This window comes from Giraffa tippelskirchi, chromosome 2, assembly GCF_054371585.1.
Source record: "Giraffa tippelskirchi isolate mGirTip1 chromosome 2, T2T-mGirTip1v1.2.pri, whole genome shotgun sequence".
NCBI lineage: Eukaryota > Metazoa > Chordata > Mammalia > Artiodactyla > Giraffidae > Giraffa > Giraffa tippelskirchi.
This window is the reverse complement of record NC_137276.1, coordinates 124927574-124949776: the sequence shown is the minus strand read 5'-3', so window position 1 is coordinate 124949776 and position 22203 is coordinate 124927574. Positions and strand designations below refer to the sequence as shown.

Sequence of the window (22203 nt, the reverse complement as noted above, 5' to 3'; positions counted from 1 at the left end):
TGTTGATAGAGATTTCTGTTTGAAAATGAAATTTGCGGCATCTGTTCTCCCCTGCTGTATTTTACTTTGAAAAGAACATCTATTTTGTTTTTTTAAAATTATTTTTCTCAAAAGATAATGCATACATATGGCAAAAATGTAAACATTAAAAAAGGGCACTTTTTAATACATGGTAGCATACTGTGTATATCTCTGTGTGTTTCATTTCTGTCACTGAAAGTAATATATCTTCAATAGAATTCTATAGAAAAGTATATATTTAGTAATATTAATGATTACATGTAATTTCATTTTATTTGTAACATATAATTGGTAGGTTTAATAATATGCTAGCCACAGAAAAAGTAATCTAACATCAGGATTACATTGTTTACCTGGCAACACAAATACATTTTAACAAAAGTAATCTAACATCAGGATTACATTGTTTACCTGGCAACACAAATACATTTTAACAAATAGTTAATCAAGCAAAGCGACTGTTAAAAATAGAATTCCCACAGAGTAGGAAAGTACCATTCATTTTTATATTGAAAGCAATAAAAGTATCTAAAAGTTCCATTCCTTTTATTGTGAAACATTGCAGCCAAGTATCATTTATAGTCACTCTAAGAGTGACTTTAGAGGTGATTTAGTGGAGTGGTTTTACAGTACATTTCCGGGTGTGTGTGTGTATGTATGAGTTTTTTTCAAAAGCAAGCTTATACAGAGACATAATAATGTCTTGTTTATTGAACACCTACTTTGGGCCTGGAAAATTATAAGCATTTTAAATTATTATCTTATTCCTTACAACAATCTTAGAGATAGGTACCATTATATTGATTTTATAGATGAGAAACATAAATGCAAATTCTGTGGCATTTTATTAATCACAGCCTGAGCAGTTCAATATACTTGTCCTCCTCATAATCTGGAAACTAAGAGTCAAAGCCCAGCACACACAGGGGGCATCCCTGAGGGAACTGGCTCTGGTTGATACCCTTGTGACTATGCCCTGCTAATGGACATTTTGCTTATTTCCAACAAACACCATATCAATGAATTTTCTTGTAAATATATGCTCATATATCTATCATATGGATAAATCTATGTGAATATATACATACATGTTCATTTGGGGATATATTTTAGTGTGTATTTCTAGAAATGAAATTGCTGAATTGGTTAATTTAGAAAATTGCCGAAAGTGTTAGCCACTTAGTCATATCTGACTCTTTTATGACCTCATGGACTGTAGCCCCACCAGGATCCTCTGTCCATCGAATTCTCCATGCAAGAATACTGGAGTGGGTTTCCATTAGAAAATTGCTACATGTATGTTAACATTCTTCATAAAATAACAATTTAAAAAACTCATTGGTCAAAGCTACACTTGTGGAAAACACTAGTGTGTTGGTTGAACTCATTTTGGCTTCTGGACCTTACTTTTGAAGCAAAAAATTTCAAAGTAGAAAATATTTTAAATTCTTTAGGGAGAGGGAATTTGAAATATTCCATCACCTGATAAATGAAGCCCAAAGCCACAAAGGGCAGAAATGTCCAAGACACTCTGAAAACAGCTTTAGGTGTGAGCAGCATCCTTTGCCCACAAAACTGATCCATGATGACAGTTTATATTATGTTCATTCCTTCAGGAATAATTACTGTGCCTCCATGTGGAAGTTTTCTCATTCCAAAGAAGCAGGATCATCCATCATATCAGTGTGATATGGTTTTGCCAGATGCCAGATGAATTAACAAATGGTATTCAATATACACATTCATCAATTCTGACTACCGCTTAAATAAAATCATAATGGTGTATCTTTGGAAAATACTAATGGGCTTTGAACATATTTTAAAAATTGTCCAGATAGATATATGGTTCTTTTAGCCACTTAAAGAAATTTTAGAATTAAAATAGTTTTGTTGAAAGCTGGCTTTTCTTGAATATAAATTGAGAAAAGCCAGAGGCAGAAATTTTCAAACTTGAAGCATACATCAGAATCACCAGAAGGGCTTGTTAAAACACTTTACTGGGCTGCACCCCAAAATTTTACACTCAGTAAGTTTAGAGTGGGACTGTGGTTCTGCATTTCTAACAAGTTTTCAGGCAATGCTGGTATTCCTGGTACTTGAGAATGGCTGCTCTTGACAAGTCTTTTACAAAAATATAAGACACATATGAATCACATGGAGATCCTTTAAAAACACAGATTCAAATCCAGTAGGAACTCAAGATTCTGCATTTTGACAAGCTCCCAAGTGATGCTAATGCTTCTGATCTGTGCAATTTTGAGCATCAAGATGCTATACAAAGTGTAGCCCATTGTAGTTAGTTGACAATTTAGGGGGTTACTGATTAAAAGATAAAGGTACTTAGAGAAATGTGTGGACTTTACCCACTCTCTCCCAGTTTCTCTGTCAAATGTTAATGAACACTTTGAAACTGAATGCCAGGTCTTTTAACATAACTTGGTCAACAGTCCTCTCATCCAGGAAACTTAATCCTTTGGAACCATTCTTTCCACTTCCTAATTTTCCTGAGGCTTAGTTTGATAGAATTTCAGCTACATTTCAACAAAGAGAAACTGGACATGGAACATTTTTGGCCATTGAGATTATATAGAAGCAGAAATTGAAGCTTAGAGTAGACAAGTAATTTACCTAAGACAAGAAGCCAAAGCAAGTTGGCTACTTTCCCATTGTTTAGGAGAGGCAGTATGGTGAGGATAGATTCTAGATGATGAAAAAGAGAGAAGGCCATACTTTGATAACATAGTGACAGTGTCAGGAATAGGCTGTGGCCTTGGTAGAAGCTGGTGGTCAAGAGTGGGGCAATTATCCATATACCTACATTTTTGAACTCAGAGCTTTGGATTAAGAAAGGAGAAGGCTCTGTTTCCAAGCGTCAAAACAAAGTATTAATAGAAGGATTTCAGGCTTCAGGTATCAGATTCCAGGATCCATCCCTCTGTCCTACACCTCACATACTAGCTTGTTGTTGTTGAGTCACTAAGTCATGTCTGACTCTTTTGCGACCCCACAGACTATAGCCCACCAGGCTTCTCTGTCCATGGGATTTCCCAGGCAAGAATACTGGAGGGGGTTAATGTTTCCTTCTCCAGGGGATCTTTCTGACCTAGGGATTGAACCTGTGTCTCGTGCACTGCAGGCTGATTCTTTGCTGTTGAACACCAGGGAAGCCCACATACTAGTTGACATCAGTGCATGTTGAGATTATTAGGGTGTAGGGAATTGAATCATAGAACCACAGGCTCTCAAAGTTGAGAAGAACCTTAAGGGATCCAAGTTGTTTGTCCTCTGAGACTGTGATTCAGCACTAACAAAACTCACAAGAAACAGGTTTATAACCCATCACTAAGATTACATGTGCTGGAGATCAGAACACTTACATCTCAAATATGGAGATCCTCTGACTAGTATTTATAAAACAGTAACTGAACGAAAAGCTTGATAAGCATGGAATCAATTAGAGCGGGGGAACTGAGAAGTTTTGTGAGACACTTCACCAAACATGGAAGAATCTGAGGACTAACTTGTTCCCCTATTAATATTGCAACTATTACCTCTAGATTTTCTGAACTGGCTCCAGATCCAAGCATTTTATCTATTGTACTCAGGTCTCCTTCTCAGGCTGCATGTGACAAATTTTGGTTTAAAAAATACAATTAACATAACTGGAGAATTCACTTTCCCTGAGGGTGGCATCTTTTCATCCGCAGTGAGTCTCTCTCTGTCCCCTGGAAAGAGCAGAAGGCCCACAGCAGGCCTTCACCCTCTGTCCTGCTGTCCTGGCTCTGGTCTCTGTGCTGGTAGCCTCATACTTCTTGAAGTCCTCAAGCTTTAGCGTCAAACACTGGCTAAGATTTCTGAGCCTCATGTCATATGTGATTCACAATTTTGGGGGGCTCAGAAAGAAGGTTAGCCCATAGTATTGCAAAGAATGAAATATAGGCTTACAAGTGGGGAGAGTAGTCCAGCTGTTTTGGGGAAAGGGTGGGAATTTCTAGGAACTGGACCACTGCTCACTAATTGACCTTTTATGGTTAAACTTGTAACTGTCATGGCATCCATGGGTGTGTCACTTAACATGCTGATGTTTTACAGTAAGCATATTCTGAGGCTCAATGTCTAGTGGAAATTGACTCATCTGCCTTCTTGGACCTAGTTGGTTCTAACCAGTTTCTTTTAAACGTTGTTCCCTGCCCCCTTCCCTTATGTTTTTTTTTTTTGACAGAATAATTATCTTTAATTATACTAATTACATAAATGGATAAAAATTAATGATTAGGGCATTACTCTGAAAATAATAGCTCTGTATTAATGATTGGACCTTCTTGCAACTTATCTTCACCATCCCCCTACTTCTTTTTTTTTTTTAAGTTCTTAAGATTTATTTTTTTTTAAATTTATTTATTTTAATTGCAGGCTAATTACTTTACAATATTGTAGTGGGTTTTGCCATACATTGACATGAATCAGCCATGGGTGTACATCTCTTCCCCATCCTGAACCCCCCTCCCACCTCCCTCTTCATCCCATCCTTCAGGGTCATCCCAGTGCACCAGCCCTGAGCACCTTGTCTCATGCATCAAACCTGGACTGATGATCTGTTTCACATATGATAATATACATGTTTCAATGCTATTTTCTCAAATCATCCCACCCTCGCCTTCTCCCACAGAGTCCAAAAAACTGTTCTATACATCTGTGTCTCTTTTGCTGTCTCACATATAGGGTCATTGTTACCATCTTTCTAAATTCCATATATATGAGTTAGTATACTGTATTGGTGTTTTTCTTTCTGACTTACTTCACTCTGTATAACAGGCTCCAGTTTCATCCACCTCATTAGAACTGATTCAAATGTATTCTTTTTAATGGTTGAGTAATATTCCATTGTGTATATGTACCACAGCTTCCTTATCCATTCGTCTGCCAAAGGACATCTAGGTTGCTTCTATGTCTTGGCTATTATAAACAGTGTTGTGATGAACATTGGGTACACGTCTCTTTCAAATCTGGTTTCCTCGGTGTGTATGCCCAGCAGTGGGATTGCTGGGTCATATGGCAGTTCTATTTCCAATTTTTTAAGGAATCTCCACACTGTTCTCCATAGTGTCTGTACTAGTTTGCATTCCCACCAACAGTGTAAGAGGGTTCCCTTTTTTCCACACCCTCTCCAGCATTTATTGTTTGTAGACTTTTGGATAGCAGCCATTCTGACCAGTGTGAGATGGTACCTCATTGTGGTTTTGATTTGCAGTTCTCTGATAATGAGTGATGTTAGGCATCTTTTCATATGTTTGTTAGCCATCTGTATGTCCTCTTTGGAGAAGTGTCTATTTAGTTCTTTGGCCCATTTTTTGATTGGGTCGTTTATTTTTCTGGAATTAAGCTGCAGGAGCTGCTTGTATATTTTTGAGATTAATTCTTTGTCAGTTGCTTCATTTGCTATTATTTTCTCCTACTCTGAAGGCTGTCTTTTCACCTTGCTTATAGTTTCCTTTGTAGTGCAAGAGCTTTTAATTTTAATTAGGTCCCATTTGTTTATTTTTGCTTTTATTTCCATTACTCTGGGAGGTGGGTCATAGAGGATCCTGCTGTGATTTATGTTAGAGAGTGTTTTTCCTATGCTTTTATCTACGAGTTTTATAGTTTCTGGTCGTACATTTAGGTCTTTAATCCCTTTTGAGTTTATTTTTGTGTATGGCGTTAGAAAGTGTTCTAGTTTCATTCTTTTACAAGTGGTTGATCAGTTTTCCCAGAACCACTTGTTAAAGAGATTGTCTTTTCTCCATTGTATATTCTTGCTCCTTCGTCAAAGATAAGGTGTCCATAGGTGCGTGATTTATCTCTGGGCTTTCTATTTTGTTCCATTGATCTATATTTCTGTCTTTGTGCCAGTACCATACTGTCTTGATGACAGTGGCTTTGTAGTAGAGCCTGAAGTCAGGCAGGTTGATTCCTCCAGTTCCATTCTTCTTTCTCAAGATTGCTTTCGCTATTTGAGGTTTTTTGTATTTCCATAGAAATTGTGAAATTATTTGTTCTAGTTCTCTGAAAAATACCATTGGTAGCTTGATAGGGATTGCACTGAATCTATAGATTGCTTTAGGTAGTATACTCATTTTCACTATATTGATTCTTCCAATCCATGAACATGGTATATTTCTCCATCTTTGTGTCATCTTTGATATCTTTCACCAGTGTTTTATATTTTCTATATATAGGTCTTTTGTTTCTTTAGGTAGGTTGATTCCTAAGTATTTTATTCTTTTCGTTGCTATGGTAAATGGAATTGTTTCCTTAATTTCTCTTTCTGTTTTCTCATTGTTAGTGTATAGGAATGCAAGGGATTTCTGTGTGCTAATATTACATCCTGCAACTTTACTATATTCATTGATTAGCTCTAATAATTTTCTGGTGAAGTCTTTAGGTTTTCTATGTGGAGGATCATGCCATCTGCAAACAGTGAGTTTTACTTCTTCTTTTCCAATCTGGATTCCTTTTATTTCTTTTTCTTCTCTGACTCCTGTGGCTAAAACTTCCAAAACTATGTTGAATGGTAGTGGTGAGAATGGGCATCCTTCTCTTGTTCCTGACTTTAGGGGAAATGCTTTCAGTTTTTCACCATTGAGGATAATGTTTGCTGTGAGTTTGTCATATATAGCTTTTATTTTAAGACTATTTAGGCTTAAAAAAATCTATGGCTATTCCCCAAGTCTCAGAGTCCTTACAGCGTCCCTGCTTTTGTTATCCTTTCTAAAACTGTGCAACCAAATTTAGGCAGATATTAATATGTTTAAGGTTAATATTATCCTATGTGTATAATAAAAAAACAATTATTCATTGTTTACTCATTCATTAACGGGTTGTTTATTTAGTGAGCATCGATTGAACTCTTATTATGTTATTCCATACTGACAATGTTATTTACAAGGAACCAATGAAGCATGGCCCCTGCCTTGAGGAAACTCACTATCATTGGTGGAGACAGGCATCCATTTTTAAATTTATTCTAGGAATATTTATTGAATGCATATCATGATCCAGACACTATCCTAAGTTCTGAGGAGCTTACATTGTAATGAGAGGAGAGGAGGAAGGAGAAGACAGACAATAAACAAGTAAACAGACAAATGAGATCACATCAGTAAAAAAAAAAAAAAAGGTAGACAAAAACAACAAATAAACAAACAAAAACCCAAAACATTAAAGCAAGGTAATGGGACAGGGCAGTTGGAGAAGGTGTTTTTTATCAGGTGATAATAGTAATAGACTTTAATTGTGAGAAAGACCTGGGGGAAGAAGATTCCACACAGAAAGCATCACATAAACAGCACCTAAGTATTTGGACAAAATCTCAAAAGCAACAGAATGATCTCTGTTCCTTCTCAAGGCAAACCATTCAGTACCACGGTAATCCAAGTCTATGCCCTGACCAGTAATAATGAAGAAGCTGAAGTTGAACGGTTTTATGAAGACCTACAAGACCTTCTGCAACTAACACCCAAAAAAGATGTCCTTTTCATTAGAGAGGACTGGAATGCAAAAGTAGGAAGTCAAGAAACACCTGGAGTAATGAGCAAATTTGGCCTTGGAGTACAGAATGAAGCAGGGCAAAGGCTAATAGAATTTTGCCAAGAGAATGCACTGGTCAAAGCAAACACCCTCTTCTGACAACACAAGAGAAGACTCTACACATGGACATCACCAGATGGTCAACACTGAAATCAGATTGATTATATTCGTTGCAGCCAAAGCTGGAAAAGCTCTATACAGTCAGCAAAAACAAGACCGGGAGCTGACTGTGGCTGAGATTATGAACTCCTTATTGCCAAATTCAGACTTAAGTTGAAGAAAGTAGGGAAAACCACTAGATCATTCAGGTAAGACCTAAATCAAATCCCTTATGATTATATAGTAGAAGTGAGAAATAGATTTAGGGACTAGATCTGATAAACAGAGTGCCTGATGAACTATGGACAGAGGTTTGTGACATTGCACAGGAGACAGCAATCAAGACCATCTCCAAGAAAAAGAAATGCAAAAAAGCAAAATGGCTGTCTGAGGAGGCCTTACAAATTGGTGTGAAAAGAAGAGAAGTGGAAACCATAGGAGAAAAGAAAGGAAAGATATACCCATCTGAATGCAGAGTTCCAAAGAATAGCAGGGAGAGATAAGAAAGCCTTCCTCAATGATTAGTGCAAAGAAATAGAGAAAAACAATAGATTGGGAAAGACTAGAGATCTCTTCAAGAAAATTAGAGATACCAAGGGAACATTTCATGCAAAGATGGGCTCAATAAAGGACAGTAATGGTAGGGATCTAACAGAAGCAGACAATATTAAGAAGAGGTGACAAGAATACAGAGAAGAACTGTACAAAAAAGATCTTCATGACTCAGATAATCACGATGGTGTGATCACTCACCTAGAGCCAGACATCCTGGAATGTGAAGTCAAGTGGGCCTTAGGAAGCATCACTATGAACAAAGCTAATGGGGGTGATGGAATTCCAGTTGAGCTATTTCAAATCCTAAAAGATGATGCTGTGAATGTGCTGTACTTAATATGCCAGCAAATTTGGAAAACTCAGCAGTGGCTACAGGACTGGAAAAGGTCAGTTTTCATTCCAATCCCAAAGAAAGGCAATGCCAAAGAATGCTCAAACTACTGCACAATTGTACTCATCTCACACGCTAGCAAAGTAATGCTTAAAATTCTCCAAGCCAGGCTTCAATAGTACGTGAACCGTGAACTTCCAGATGGTCAAGCTGGATTTAGAAAAATCAGAGGAACCAGAGATCAATTTGCCAACATCCATTGGATCATCGAAAATGCAAGAGAGTTCCAGAAAAACATCTATTTCTACTTTATTGACTATCTTTGACTGTGTAGATCACCACAAACTGTGGAAAATTCTGAAAGAGATAGGAATACCAGACCACCTGACTTGCCTCTTGAAAATCCTGTATGTACGTCAGCAAGCAACATTTAGGACTGGACATGGAACAACAGACTGGTTCCAAATAGGAAAAGGAGTATGTCAGGGCAGGAGTATGTCAAGGCTGTATATTATCACCCTGCTTATTTAACTTATATGCAGAGCACATCGTGAGAAATACTGGGATGGATGAACCACAGGCTTGAGTCAAGATTTCCCAGAGAAATATCAATAGCCTCAGATATGCAGATGACACCACCCTTATGGCACAAAGTGAAGAAGAACTAAAAAGCCTCTTGATGAAAGTGAAAGAGGAGAGTGAAAATGTTGGCTTAAAGTTCAACATTCAGAAAACTAAGATCATGGCATCTGTTCACATCACTTCATGGCAAATAGATGGGGAAACAGTGGAAACAGTGGCAGATGTTATTTTTTTGGGCTCCAAAATCACTGCAGATGGTGATTGCAGCCATGAAATTAAAAGACGCTTACTCCTTGGAAGGAATGTTATGACCAACCTACACAGCATGTTAAAAAGCAGAGACATTATTTTGCCAACAAAGGTCCATCTAGTCAAGGCTACGGTTTTTCCAGTGGTCATGTATGGATGTGAGAGTTGGAGTATAAAGAAAGCTAGCACTGAAGAACTAATGCTTTTGAACTGTGGTGTTGGAGAAGACTCTTGAGAGTCCCTTGGACTGCAAGGAGATCCAACCAGTCCATCCTAAAGGAAATCAGTCTGAATATTCATTGGAAGGACTGATGCTGAAGCTAAAACTCCAATACTTTGGCCACCTGATGCGAAGAACTGACTCATTGGAAAAGACTCTGATGCTGGGATAGATTGAAGGTGGGAGGAGAAGGGGATGACAGAGGATGAGGTGGTTGGATGGCATCACCAACTCAATGGACATGAGTTTGAGTAAGCCCTGGGACTTGGTGATGGACAGGGAAGCCTGGCGTGCTGCAGTCCATGGGGTCGCAAAGAGTTGGCCACAACTGAGCACTGAACTGAACTGAAATTCAAAAGAAACACCATATATTCCAGGAATATAAAGTCCAGGGGATCTGAAAGTAATGATGCCTAATGACAATGGAAAGAGATACATGATAAAAGATATGGTAGCATAAATTTGTTTGGAAAGATGAGCATCAAAAGGCAGGGGTGTGTGTGGCTCTGTCAGGGGCGTTTTCAAAGAAGTGGTGGCCTTTTTGAACTTTTATGAGTGGAAGCCTGTAATCATTTGTGCAAAACAGAAATAGAGACACAAATGTAGAGAACTAATGTGTGGACACCAAGCCAGGGGCGAGGAAGGTGGGATGAATTGGGGGAGTGGGACTGACATATGTACGCTATTGATACTATGTATAAAATAGATAACTAATGAGAATCTCCTATATAGCTCAGGGAACTCGTATCTACTCAGTGCTCTTTGGTGACCTAAATGGGAAAGAAATCCAAAATAAAGGGGATATATGCTTATGTATAGCTGATTCACTTTGCTGTACAGCAGAGATTAACACAATATTGTAAAGCAACTTTACTCCAATAAAAATTATTTAAAAGAAAAACAAAAACAATGTCCAGAAAGTTTTCCAGAGCAAAAAAGAAGAAGAAGCCTGTAATCATTCATCTAGGGTGCTTCTAAGGCTCTTGCCTAAGGAGATGGAACAAGAGAATGGGAAGGGAGCTGGAGGGAGACTGGAGGTGGTGGTTAGGGCAACATCGCCTAAAAGCTTTTTATAATTTTATGCATTTCCAGAAATAAAAATGTCCAAAAATAATTTGCAGACCTAGAAATACAGCTTTCTAATACAACTTTTCACACAATCAGATATACTTTGACTTAATCTTTTTCTGAGTGATCATAAATTCCAACTTATTAAAGTCTGCATTGATAAGATTTTCATATGGTCATATCCTATTGTCAAGGAAATTGAGGCCTGTGCCAAGAAAGCATCTTCCTTATCAAGTCTATCTATTTTTTGTATGTCCTTAAAAAATTTATGTGTGTGTGTTTTCTTTTTAATGGAGTTGTTTAGAGATAAGGAATAATAGTGAATTTAGTCATCTTGATTTGTCCTTCCTGATAAGAGCTGAGAGTTCTTTAGAAATGTTATCTACTCTGTGGCTGAAAATAATTTAATATTAATACGTTAAAAAAAAGGGATTCGATACCATATGGGCTTAACAATCAGAGGTATTCTTATGGAAGTCTGTGTATGTGTGTGTGTGTGGGGGGGTAAGTGAGAATGAGAGAGAGAGAGACAGGGACAGAGACACAATCTGATATTTTAAGACAACAAATGAGCCTGGTGTGCCTGTGGGCTTTAGTACCACCATCATCCCAGGGCTTGTTTTTACTTAATAGATCCTCAGCACTTCTGGGGCCTTATTGGTAAAAAAAAGAAAAAAAAGAAATGCAATGAAATTTATTTAATATCACCTTAAACTATCTGATACATTCAAGCTTCTCTTTAATTTTGAAAAGAACATGATTCTAGATTTTAAAATCCTGCTCAAGTTTGTCCTCACGTTTGTAAGTGAAACTAATAGTAAAGCTAGCCTTGTCCACTGCTGGCTCTGACAAACACAGGTGAGGACATTATGAAATAGGTTTTATGATTACTTTAAAAATGCATTTATCTACTCTTCCTTGCATCTCTAGGCAGGTCCTTCAAAAACTTTATTCTTAACTAAGAGGATTTCAAAGTTTGGTGTTTTTGAGAATTACTGTAGTGTTTGTGTTCTTTAAAAAATAAATTAATTCTTATGCATAAACTAAGGTTAGGAAAGCATATAATATTTTCTCTCATGTTTTATCATTTAATAGAAAGATTAGAATAATAGCACTTTAAATTGAACCCAGATAGAATTTTTAACCAGCTTTTAAGAAACCATACTTCTTGTTCCCTCATTTCTGTACATATTTGAATTACTTTTAAAATTCCAAATTCACCAGGTTCCTTAGAGGTTCCCTTCATGGAGGATGGTGCGTTTTCCAGTTAACCCTGCTTAGGGGCTGAAGTTGTTCAAAGCAATTTGTCCAAGCCTGAACCTGAATTAATGTGGTGCGTGGACTATACATTGTATTAATTTTAAAAATTCAAGACACAATGCAAACTTTTCAGTTATTCAGAGCCAGGATTAAGGTACAAGTGGAGTAAGTGATATGACATGATTTGAGGAGAGATGCTGGGAAACACTCTTCCATTCTGCGTCCCTTTTCTCTCTCCTCAGGTCTTTGTTATAAAGACTTTGAGTCTGGAAGTATGAGAACAGAAGGCAAACGCCTTTATAAGGAGTTAGATGCAAAGCAATGATGAATCATGACTCCTCAGTGGAACTGTATTCATCAGATTATGTAGCAAGAACTTGATGATGGGGATAATATTGGCAAGTGTTTCATTTATGACAAGAGTGGAGGAGGGGCAAGCTCTGATTTTCCTGCCCCCATTATTTAAAATCTAGAATGCATGTGAGGGGTTTGGGAACTTTAAAGGGAAAAGGGGATTAAGCAACTAGTAGAGGGATAAGGGCTTCTGACTTGCCTGTTTGAGTTGATTCTTCCTGAGAGTCTCTTTCCATCTCTGCACATTGATTCTGTTTCTCAGATGGCCCTTTCTGATCCCCCACCCCCTTCCCTCCACACGCCTCTTAATGAACTTCTTCAGTTCTCAGTTTGTCACTTGTGTTCTTCTCCAACCTTGAGTCCTTTCCTTCCTTCTTGATCAACTAAGTGCCTCCCCCTCCAATTCCAGAGCACCATGCGCATCATCTCTACTGCAGTTAGTGTCCCTTACAATGATTTGTTTGGTTTTCTCCTCCTTGACAAATTTCAAGCTCTTTAACGGTTGGGATGATGGATCCCTTATTTTTTGGAGGAATGGTATGGTTATTTAATAAATGTGGAATAAATACATTTCAGTACTGCTCATAGATGTTTCCTGACTTATCCCCTATATTTGAAGATAAGCAGTCGCTAAGAGTCGGAAACAACTGAGCAACTTCACTTTCCCTTTTCCCTTTCATGCACTGGAGAAGGAAATGGCAACCCACTCCAGTGTTCTTGCCTGGAGAATCCCAGGGACGGGGGAGCCTGGTGGGCTGCCGTCTATGGGGTCACACAGAGTTGGACACGACTGAAGCGATTTAGCAGCAGCAGTGTCATATCATCTTCCATTTCAATGTCCAGTGGAAATGTATAAATAATATATTGTAGATATGTTAGTCATCACTATTTTTTTTTTCACTCTGAGTTTCTCACGATCTTTATAGAATGGAAACTGCATGTGTAGAGTCTAATAATATATTTATCACTGTCCTCTGGCCATCCAGTTAAAACCACCCCATTCCCCTTCACCATCTCATTTAGAACATGGATGGATGGCTGTTCCCTGTTTGATAAAGCAACAGCTACCAGCATGAAAACCTCCTATTCCGAACCTTTTTTGCTTGCTTGATTGTACTCCCTTATTCCTTTAAAAGAGACTCTTTCAACATGCTCTTCTTCAACTCATTTATTCTCTCTTTTGAGAGATTTCTCCATCATGTTCCTCTTCTTTTCTGTATCTTCAATTACTCTAGTGAATCTTTCCTTTCAGCATGTAAATATACCCAAATCTCCTTACATAAAAAACTCCCTTAATCACAAGTGTTCTTATATCTCTGTTCTTCCTCCATATCTATTCAATAAAATAATTATCATTACTTGAAATCTTAAATTCATTTTTCATTTACAATGAATCACCATTGCCAAAGCCAATGTTCATTTAAGTTTTTATCCCTACTTTACCACTACTGCATTTGACTGTGTTGACCACAACCACATCTTTTGAATTTTCTGATTTTTATTATTTATTTTTTAATTGGAGTATAATTGCTTTACAATGTTCTGTTAGTTTCTGCTGTACAACAATGTGAATCAGCTATATGTATATATATATATATATATATATATATATATCCCCTCCGTCTTGAGACTTCCTTCCACACCCCACCCACTCTTGTGAATTTTTCGATCTTTAGAAAATATTCCCCTGCTTCTTCCTGATTTCTACTTATGTCTCCAGCCAGTCTATTGAGCCTACTCTATGAGCCTCTTTTTCTACTTGCTGTTTAAATACTGATGCTTTCCAAGTTCCCGCTCTTGGCTTGCTTCCTTTCTCATTTTACATACTCTGAAAGGGTAATGTCTTCATACACACCACATCCACAACCAACTATGCTGGGGAGGAAGTTTCTCATCATAGTTGGGTATGTCTAATTGAGATGAAACACCGCCTTCCCTGAGCCTAGTCTAAAACTTGGGAGTTGTCTTGAGTTTTTCCTCTCTGTCAGCCCTGTGTCTAACAGTTTACAACGGATTACAGGGGTGGTCGGAGAAGGCAATGGCACCCCACTCCAGTACTCTTGCCTGGAAAACCCCATGGACGGAGGAGCCTGGTAGGCTGCAGTCCATGGGGTTGCTAAGAGTCGGACACGACTGAGCGACTTCACTTTCACTTTTCACTTGCATGCATTGGAGAAGGAAATGGCAACCCACTCCAGTATTCTCACCTGGAGAATCCCAGGGACGGTGGAGCCTGCTGGGCTGCCATCTATGGGGTCGCACAGAGTCGGACACGACTGAGGTGACTTAGCAGTAGCAGTAGCAGTACGGGGGTGGAATCTGAGGCTGAACAGTTTCCTTCTGCTGTTTTCTCCAAATGAGTGGATCAGGTTGAAGAGCAGGGCTCTAGATTTCGTTGACAGAGAAACAGTATCAGAGACTGACCAGGTTTGGGAGCATTACGTTTGACCTTGCCTTTGTGGGGAAAGTGTGCATGGGTGGAGTCTTTTCAGGATGTGTTGTTCTCCTAAGAGCCTGCTGCAGGCTCCCAGGGCATCCTACCATATCAGCTATGTGTCTCCTCTTCTGTCCTCTCTTACCCAGCACCATGCCTTCCCCCCGATTCCCTTTCCTTCCTTTGCTCCCTTCCCTCTTCACAGATGTGTCCTTTCTCCACAGTGGAGAAAGAATTACATTTTTCAATGGACTAGACAGAGAAGACTAGATCTTTCTTTCTGCTTTTAGAGCAGATTTTTAGAATTAAACTTTCTTTGAATCAAAATCTTCAGATAGAAACAAAAGCGGTCAGGACTTCCCTGATGGTCCAGTGGCTAAGACTCCACACTCCCAGTGCAGGGGGCCTGGGTTCAATCCCTCGTCAGGGAACTAGATTCCACATGCTGCAACTAAGAGTTCGCATGCCACAAATGAAAGATGCTGAATACTACACTGAGGATCGAAGATCCTGCGTGCTGTAATTACAACCCAGCACAGCCAAGTAAATAAATAAAATAAATATTAAAAAAAAAATAAAGAGGGTCATTTTCACCTTGCTTGGTTCTCTGTGAATACATTTTTCTCTGGGAAGTATGCAAAGAAGTAGGTAGCCAAAAACAAGATTCAATTATTCATGATCTTTGGTCAATACAATTTTAATGTCAGTATCTCTTCCTTTTCACCATCAGCCATCAGCTGTTTTGATTCTACCTCCTAGCTATGCCAAGAGTCTGTCTCTACGGTGGAATACAAAATGATCACATTCTTTACAGCCCTCACATCAAAAGGCACAAGAGTATTTCTTTATCCCTTGAATCTGGGCTAAATTTGTGACTTGCTTTGACTCACAAAATGAGACACAGGCAACAGTGTTTGCTCTCTGAGACTCACAGCAGTGTTTGCCCCAAGTGATCCTGCATATTTCTTCCTCATCTTTTGGAGCCCTGCCTCCAGTACATGAAGGACCCCTGGTCAACCTGCAGGAGGATGAGACTTGATAGTTATCAGAAAGGAGCTCTCACAGCAGAACCTCAGAGCAGCCAGCTCTCAGCTGACCATCTAGCTGACCACATGTACATGGACCACCCAGCTGAGGGCAGAATCCCTTAGAATCCCTGCTAAGATCAGACCAAACTGGACCTGTGGAATCATAAGCTAATTAGGGCTTCTCAACCTCAGAACACTGACATTTTGGACTAGATGGTTCTTGGGGGGGGTGGGGGGGCGGGTGGTGGAGCTCTCCTGTGTACTGTGGATGTTTAGTGAAATCCCTGGCTTCTACTTACTGATGCTGGTAGTACTGTTCTTCATTGTGATGACCCAAAATATCTCAAGACACTGACAAATATCCCCTGATGATCGTGGTGGGGAAAAACCCTCCCCTCCCATAGATAAGAAAAATAAATGGTTGTTGCTACACGCCTCCAAGATTTAGAGGAGGTTGTGGTAGAGAAAAAACGACTTAACACAGTTCCCTTCTTTCTAGATCCATTCTCATTTTCTTTGTCTTAGGTCAAGTTCCTATAACTTTGTTGTTCAGTCTCTAAGTTGTGTCTGTCTCTTTGCAAGCCCATTAACTGCAGCACACCACGCTTCTCTGTCCATCACTATCTCCCTCAATTTGTTTAAACTCATGTCCATCCAACCATCTCATCCTCTGTTGTCCCCTTCTCCTCTTGCCCTCAGTTTTTCCCAGCATCAGGATATTTTCCAATGAGTCAGCTCTTAGTTGTGCCTAAATCATTGCCAGTTGCCTAACTAAGTTACTTCCTGTGATTTGTTCCTTTAATCTAGCCTATCCATTTCCATCAGTGGTTAAACAAATGCAAACACAAGCTTGATCATATCATTTCATATTTAAATAAATTTTACTGATGTCTCATTGCCTACATGGTAAAATACCAAACCCCTGGTATACAAAGTCCTTCATAATCTAGAATCTCTATTAATATAAATATGATTTCCCACCCTCCCCCCCATACACAAGTTAATTTTCAGTGCTGTCACAATATTTACTGCTCTGGAATATGTGTTATGTTTTCATGCTTTGTACTTGAGAGTTAAATTTAAGTAATTCAGATTCTCCTTTCTACTACCAATGTTTTGAAGGATTTTATAGTATAAGCTAATTGCATCCTGATAGCCTTTTAGTAACTTATTTTTTAAAAAACAAATCTTGGTTTATGCACAGACAAGTATACACATATGCATGTATAACTGCATATACACATGCAATGTATATAGAGTGAAAGTCTAATAAGATCAGAATTAGAATTTCAGAGTTTTAAAGGGAATTTTGAGGAAATTTGTAGGCACCCCCTGAAGTATTTTATTAACTCTAAAGCTCCTCAGAATATACCCTAGTATCGTAGATAACTGTTTTAATAAGCATTCATTTAATAGGCAAATAACCCAAATTCTTTTTAGAAAATTACCTTCCTTCCACTGTGTGCAAGACTAATACAGCAATCAACCAAGGTATTTTGCCCCACCCTAGCTAAGGGGTGGAATTGTGAATTAACCTTGGCCAGTCAGCATCTCCTCTGGGATGCTGACTGTTGAGCAGAATGATGCAAAAGCCTAAAAGCTGATGGGAGCTTCCTCACCCTGTGGTAGTTGATTAACTCCTTCACCCTGGTCCAGTTCCTGATGCACAAATGCCTGTTATTTTTCAAGCCTAGTGCAGGCTTCTCTTTGGTTCTATAAATTACCTGTGATCCTTTCAATACATTCCTTTTATGCTTTTGTAATTTAGAGTTGTTTATGTTATTTGCAACTAAACAATCCAAAATGATGCCTCACGCTTTCTAATTTATTATTCTCATGATAGAAAAATAGCAGTTAAAACATAAGTAAAGCAAGAATGAATAGCTATAGCCAATATGTCCTTTATGACTTTAGATGGATTAAAAACGCTCTCATTACTTTTCAGAGGAACGTTAGTTTTTAGTTCTTTGAAGACTATTCCAAACACAAATTTATCACAAAACTTCATGCCAATCTGAATCCTTTCTTGTTTCAAGGAAAAGTTGGGTTGCCATGAAACCAGTAACTTGATAGTATAGACATATCAATCATTCTTCAAGTGCTTGACTATGATACACCAGATGTTTGGTATGTATTACATTCCTGGTTATTTAAGTCTACATAAATGAACTCAATCTGATTATTTGGTGATTTATGTAAACTATTTTCCATTAAGTATTCTGGAATAATGACAATGATGTCATTTTACTGAGGATTTGGAAAGATGGTATTGACATTAGTTCAGCAGAATAAAGACCTAGTATTAGTTTTTCCTTTGACCAACTGTTAAAATACAGTTGACATCTCTGACTTTTTGAAAGAGGAAGTAGTAACTTATTTATCTTTTTAATACATGAACTTAGCTCTTAGTATATTCTTTTTTCTTCCTGTTGGAGAGATCTCCTTGAGAGTCTATTTTCAATGATTGTTCCAACTAGTTCTTACTCTTATCATAAATACTAGTATTGAATTAATTTGCAGCTATTTCATAATACATAGTTGTTTCCCAATGGCTCAGCGGGTGAAGAATCCAGCTGCATTGCAGAAGACAGGCGACACGGGTTTGATCCCTGGGTCGGAAAGATCCCCTGGAGGAGGAAATGGCAACCCACTCCAGTATTCTTGCCTGAAAAATCCCATGGACAGAGGAGTCTGGTGGGTTACAGTCCAAAGGGTTGCAAAGAATTGGACATGACTGAGGAGAGACTGAGCACATAATACATATCTTTGATTAAATTAATGTGGGTTTCCCTCAAGTCATTTTATAACAGTTTATTATATCTTTGCTATAGATGCATTTTCTAGGTGCTCCAAGATTTTTTTAAATTGAATTATAGTTGATTTATAATAAGGTGTTAGTTTCAGTATACAGCAAAGTGATTCAATACACACACACACATGCACATTCTTTTATATATATATGTATATACATACATACACATATGCATTCTTTTTCAGATTCTTTTTCATTATATCTTATTTCAAGATACTGAATATTGTTCCCTGGGCTATTCAATAAGTCCTTGTTGTTTGTCTAATTTACATACAGTAGTGTGCAGCTGGGCTTCCCTGGGCTCAGGATCTCAAACTCCTAATTTATTCCTCCCTCACTGTCTGCTTTGGTAACCACAGGTTTGTTTTTTTAGGTTTGTTTTTGTTTTGTAAAATAAATTAATCTGTATTTTGTATATTGGTATTATATGGTATTTGTTTTTCTCTGTTTGACTGACTTCACTTAGCATAATAAATTCTAGGTCCATCCATATTGCTGCAAATGGCATTATTTCATTTTTTTAATGGCTGAGCAATATCCCATCATATATATATAATATACATAGATACGTAGGAGGAGTGTTAGTCACTCAGTCATGTCCGACTCTTTGTGACTCCATGGGCTGTAGCCTGCCAGGCTTCTCTGTCCATGGGATTCTCCAGGCAAGAATACTAGAGTGGGTTGCCATATACCGATCTTCTTTATCTACTTATCTATTGATGGACATTCACATTGCTTCCATGTGTTGGCAATTGCAAATAGTGCTGCTATGAACACTGTGCTGCATGTATCTTTTCAAATATGAGTTTTCATATTTTCTGGATATATGCCCAGGAGTAGCATTGCTGAATCATTTGGTAATTTAATTTTTAGTTTTTTAAGGCAACTGCATAGTCTTTTCCATAGTGGCTTAGGTGCTTCAAGTATTATAAATTTTATTAGTATGGGCCAGAAGTGGGGAATCAGGCAGTTTAGAGGTTCTCTATAATATGTTGTATATAACTTCTGTTTTATGCTCTCATATGCAAGCAGAAGCAATGTTAGGAATAGTCTTCCTCTGGCCTGCAATGGGACTCCTTTAGATTTGCTCAGCTTTTTGAGAGACATGAGGATGTTCTCTTTAAGTGGTTATTAGTCCTGTTCACTAATATTCCCTGTTATATCCTGTTTGGGGCACATGGGATTGTATCTCTCATCCTCATTGCGGCTGAGTGGGACAATGTAATTGGTTTTGGCTGATATGTAGGAGCAGAGACAATATGTGTTACAATACTTAGAGGAAAATCATTTAATAGCCTAAGAACTTTCAGAATTCTCTTTTCTCTCTGGCATGTTTGAGATGGTAGGGGCTCTACCAAGACTGTGAGATGGCAGGTGTCCTCTGAATGAATACTCTGAGCCGAGTAGGTAAGCAAGCAGATTGAAAAAGATAAAAAACTTTATTTTAAACCAATAAAGCTTTGCTGTTGTTACTGCAGCATATTGTGGGTTTCTTTTCTGCCTGATAGATCTCTATTTCTGGAGAGCAATTCTCTTGAAATCTCTACCTTTTCTCCTAATGATAAAACTGTTGTACAGGTACGAAGAAGACCTTGAAGCTCCCATTGTCACTCTTGCCAACATCTAGATCTTCCATCTCAGCCTTCCATAGACATTTTGAAAGCACACATCATCTTCCTTACTTCCTTTCCTACCTATCTCAACAGTCCTGTAAATCTCCTGAAAGCTTGAAAGTGTCTAGACAAATTTCCATCAACCAAATCTTCACTCTTATAAGGTAGAAAAGAAAAAAAAAAATTGCTCCTATCCTACATTAAATTTTTTTAGCTTTTAAAATTCTTTCTTTTTGCCTAACAAAGTTTCTAACATTCCAATTTGTTTTATGTTTTCTTGCAAAAGGGGAGAATAGTATGTGTCTCCTTTACTGACCCCTAGACTTAGTAATACTTTCCCTTGCTCCTTCAGTCTTTACATTTCTATCACTGTTAGTTTGATCTTGATGCCTGACACGTCCTTCTTATGGAGAAGGTGGAAGTGAAATGGGCATGGGGACATAACATATGCATTCCATGACGCTTCCAAAATGCTCTGATATTAAGAGAAGTGCTCTTGGAATTGGCACTCACACTAACACTGTTTGAACTGCATTTATGAAAGTGTAATAACCTACAAGTTCTGTAATTCCAAAAGGGTTATACATCTGAAAGTTGATGGGAATCCTACAGGAAGTTTTTCTTCTACTCTTTCCATTTAGCTTGTGCTAAGTGGCCCAGTAGAGACCAATGAAAGCATGGAAGCAGAAGGAAAAGAGTGGAGTTATGAGTCACAGGTAACAATGAGGAAGAAAATAATAAAGGCCACAGTCTAATGGTTTTCTTCACTAGTTACCATGGCACAACTGAGATGTTTTTATTTTGAAAATTCAGGTTGAATTCTTTTAAAAAAATGTTGATCCTAGGAAAAAGTTAAAAAAAAAAAGCATTTTTTTTTAAGGGAAAAAGATGATGTATAAATAAAATTAAATAGTTCACATACTTGGTTGACTGGCTGAACTGTTGGGACTATTCTGTTGAAAAACATTCTAAGACTCTGGTTTGACCCAGTAGTGACTGAATAGCCATGATGGCCAAGGGCTTGAGTGCTCCACATTTGTCATCCTTATCCTGGATATCTGAGAAACAATCTTGTACGTTCTTGTACAACAGGAAGAAAAGGGACTGTACTCTATACTCAAAATACAATTGTCCATTTTTCCCTTTAACATCTCCAGAAAAAGAGTTAAATTGCACATTTTCATCTGCCACAGGTTTCTTTTAGGTACAGAACTTCCAAAAGCTAATCTGGAAAGCAACATTGTATGGTAGACTTTTTGCACTTATTCAGGAGAGTGTTTGTTTGTCTTTACTGAAATCTCACATAGATCTCCAGTACAAAATAAGGAACAAATGGAACTATTTTGTTTAAAGATGAAACAGTGGTATAAGACCCAAATTCCTTAGACCTCTTTCTCTTGCCCTTTGGCATGCTGGAGGATCCATGGGGCTTTCTCAAATATGATCAAAAACCCCAGAAGTGACATTTGAGCCAGGCAGACTTGGCTTTAAATCTCTTGCTTGCTTCCTAGCCACATAAAACCTTGGGTGAGTTGTTAGCTCATCTAAGGCCTGCTTTCCTTATCTGTTAAATAGAGATAACAGTCCTCAGATTGCAAAGTTGTTGTGAGATTGAATTGAGATAGCAGAACACAGTAGATGCTCAGCAAAGATTATTTCTGTTTCCTCTCTTGCTTGAAGCTAAATCCAACAAATACATCCAATCCTTTATGCCAATGATTAAACATAATTTGTTGCCATTATCCTTCAAATACTTGTGGAGTAGAACAGATTTTCCTTTAGCTATTCTTTGTTGCTCAAATCAGTTCTGATTTTTTGCCCTTTTAAAAATCTTGCTCTTTGTTCATCTGGTGAAACAATGGATAAAAATATTTTGTTCTTTATTTTATATTTGTCAAATTCTCATTAATGGCAATATTTTACTTTTACTAATTCATTCAATCAATACCACAATATGAGAACTACTCTGTTGGATATAATTTAGTTTGTTTATTCATTTAGTGAGTGG

The 22203-nt window shown here is 37.9% G+C and overlaps 1 protein-coding gene across 1 annotated transcript in view; it reads right to left on the bottom strand.

The window, feature by feature from the left end:
- MME (membrane metalloendopeptidase) overlaps positions 1-22203 on the bottom strand; it is a 310407-nt gene that overhangs the window by 218577 nt on the left and 69627 nt on the right. The gene's annotated exons all lie outside the window — the stretch shown is intronic.